The following is a 3,128-nucleotide window of genomic DNA, read 5'->3' as shown; positions in this document are numbered from 1 at the left end:
CCTTGGTCAGTCGTCGCCCTGCCTCCACCTCTGGACTCCGCCATTCTCTTACGTGACTTTGTTCCTTGTGTGACTGAAATGTAGGCAATAGCTGTTTCCGTCTAAATATATTAATTGAATTTATGTGCAAAACTGGAATAATGCATAAAAGACGTGCGAATAAAGCAGCGTTTCCATCAACGAGTCAAAGAGAACAAAATCATCACTTCCTGATTAAACAGGCACCAAATATCAACAGTAAAAACTGAATTTACCGCGGTAGAAGAAGCTGCGTCAATCTTTTCTTTATTAATAAATGTACTTGCACCTCAGAAGACAATGCTGACACACAATGAACGACATGAGACGCGGAGAACAGACACTCTTGACCCGCTCCAGATGCTCTGGAGGTCATTAATAATATTATAACATTAATACTGAAACGGTTTAGGTGTTTTAGAATGACCAAAACAACATTTCAGATGTGTTACAGTGTGCTCAGCCTGCTGGTTTGTCCATTCACACACATTTTCATCATCATATGATCTCTTATAGCAAACCTTTTTCATCTTTAAAAAAGGGGAGGAACCTGACAGAAACTCTGAGTTTAGAGAATAAATCCTGCTCCTGACCAGGTTAGGTTCACAGAGTAAATTACCACAGTAACTTAGTTACCTCTCTTTCAGAAACAGGCTTGACTTACCCTGCTTTCTCCAGTTTGATAAACCTGCTATTTTGAAACGGAAAACCCAGAGTTTCTCTCATTTCACGGTTAAAATACTTCAGTTTTCACTTAACCTTTCTGAAACAGACCCCTCGTCTTCCATGTGTGTCACCTGTTCATCCCCTGTATGTAATCAGTCTCATCATCCCCAGTGTATTTATAATCCGTGTTTAGTCATTCGTCATCTGGTATTCTCTGTTTATGTCTGCTTTCATCCTATGTTCTTCCTGTGTTCATCCATGTAAGTGTTAATAAATCTGATAATCCTGCCATCCTGTAGTGAACACAGGCGTGACACCCGATGATTACATTTGATCCAACTTGGGTTATGATTGCATTTTTTTGTGTTATTGAAACTAACATATTATACAGTGTGTGAGATTAATAATATTATTCTCGACCCATAACGTGATTTCACTGATTTTCTTCATTGAATAGTAATAACCCATTATAAAATGTGTTTTGGTGTGTGTTTGTAGGAGATCAAAAGCTGGTGTAAAGTCATCACAGCAGACGTGTGTGCTCATCTGACCTTCAGTCTGTCCATGTGAGTCAATCTTTACCTCACTTCTCAATCAGTTTAAATCCAGAACGAAGGAGACATTTGACAATGTTTTCTTTCCTTCTGCACATTTTAGTCTGATCAGAGGAGAAGATCCTTGAAGACCTCTGAGAAGTCAAACGAAATCACTCAAGAGCTCTTTCTGTTCCTCAACGTTGTGTCCAGATTTCATCAAGATGGCATCAGATAAGTGCGGTGATGGTGGATCTGCAAGTTCTTCATCCATCGGCATTAAGATCCCACTCTCAGAACTTTTCGGTAATGAAGCCACCTCTAAACAAACCGAAAGGGTCACATCCAAATATAAATTAACAGATGGATGTCCTTCAAGAAAAGAAATAAGGAGAAAAAAATCGTACGTCTTGTCATACAATAGAAACACCAGGAACGCCGAATGGGTGTATGAGATATTAAACGAGGACACTTTAAGAAAAATCAAGAAAAGAATACAGCGTAAATCTAGCAGATTTTTTTATATCAAGGGTTATGATCAAGGTCATCTTGCTGCGGCCGCCAATCACAGCTGGTGTCAGGAAGCCTATAATGAGACTTATTTGTTCAGCAACATTTCACCGCAGCTCTCTAAGTTAAATAAAAGCATGTGGAAAGATTTAGAGGAGAGGTGCCGTAAAAACGTAAAAGACAAGATCTGTAACATCCACGTGTACACTGGACCAATAATAAAAGCCAAATCTAAAGAGCCCAATGCCTCAGTCAAAGCAGTGCCTGATTCCTTCTTTAAGGTGATTATTGAGGAAAATCGTGACGGCACAGTGTCAGAGCCGATCTGCTATCTGATTACCAATGATGAAACTACATTAGCGAAGCATGCTGAAGATAAAGTGAAGGATGCGATGCCAATGGTTGAATTTGTGGAAATGAAGTACAAGAAATCAGTCGAGGACATCGAGAAGGTCTCCAAGCTGAAGTTCTGCATAAGGGATGTTCAGACGGTCAATGAGGAGATCAGGAGTGTGACGTGGACAGGAGAAGATAGAGGAGGAGAATCACGCAGAGCTACAATAAAAGTCAGAATAGGAAAATAGTTACAGGAGGATCTTGTTGAGCGCCTATAGAAGTGTTTTTATATTGATCTTCCCTTAGTACGTCTGTCTTGATGATCAAATCATCAGCAGCTGAACAGAGAGAGAGAATATTTGAGTGAATCTGCGGTGAATTCACTAGTGGCGAATAATTTAAAGAATATGTGATTAATACCTAATTAACATTTACTTCATACAGGTTTAAGCGTAATATTTTGATGACAGCATTGTCTTTATATGTCTAGACCAGGGGTTCTCAATCTCAGCCCTGGAGGTCTGGCGTCCCTCAGATTTTAGCCCCAGCCTCAATCAGACACACCTGGGCTAGCTAACCAAGCTCTTATGCTGCGGTCACACTAGAGCAGGGATGGGCAAACTTGATCCTGGAGGGCCGGTGTCCCTGCATAGTTTTGCACCAACCCTAATCAAACACACCTGCTTGTAGCTTTCTAGTGATCTTGAAGACACTAATTAGGGTGTTCAGGTGTGTTTGATTAGTGTTGGAGCAAAACTCTGCAGGGACACCGGCCCTCGAGGATCGAGTTTGCCCATGCCTGCACTAGAGTCTGAGCTTGTGAAATTCTATTGTACAGTGCTGTGAAAAGGTGCGGGATTAAACAAGATGATTGGACATTTTTTTTTTAAAAAGCTAGCGATTTGCTCCATGTTTTCAAATTTCTGTTTTGATCTTCAATTGGTCTCACATAGTCAAGAGATGTGATTTCACAGGTCAGAGTTCACCAAGCTTGAACTTTGCAATGCGGTGAACTGCGAAACTTGCTGCGCAAGCTTGCATTTCTGGTCTGACGCATTCGCATGC

General features: G+C 40.7%; 1 pseudogene; it reads left to right on the top strand.

The window, feature by feature from the left end:
• The first annotated feature begins 1,348 nt into the window (after nt 1-1,348).
• LOC130216796 (endonuclease G, mitochondrial-like) lies at nt 1,349-2,341 on the top strand (annotated as a pseudogene).
• The last annotated feature ends 787 nt before the right edge of the window (nt 2,342-3,128 follow it).

Source organism: Danio aesculapii, chromosome 3 (assembly GCF_903798145.1).
Source record: "Danio aesculapii chromosome 3, fDanAes4.1, whole genome shotgun sequence".
Lineage (NCBI taxonomy): Eukaryota > Metazoa > Chordata > Actinopteri > Cypriniformes > Danionidae > Danio > Danio aesculapii.
The sequence above is the reverse complement of the archived record's forward strand: the minus strand, read 5'-3'. Positions and strand labels throughout refer to the sequence as shown.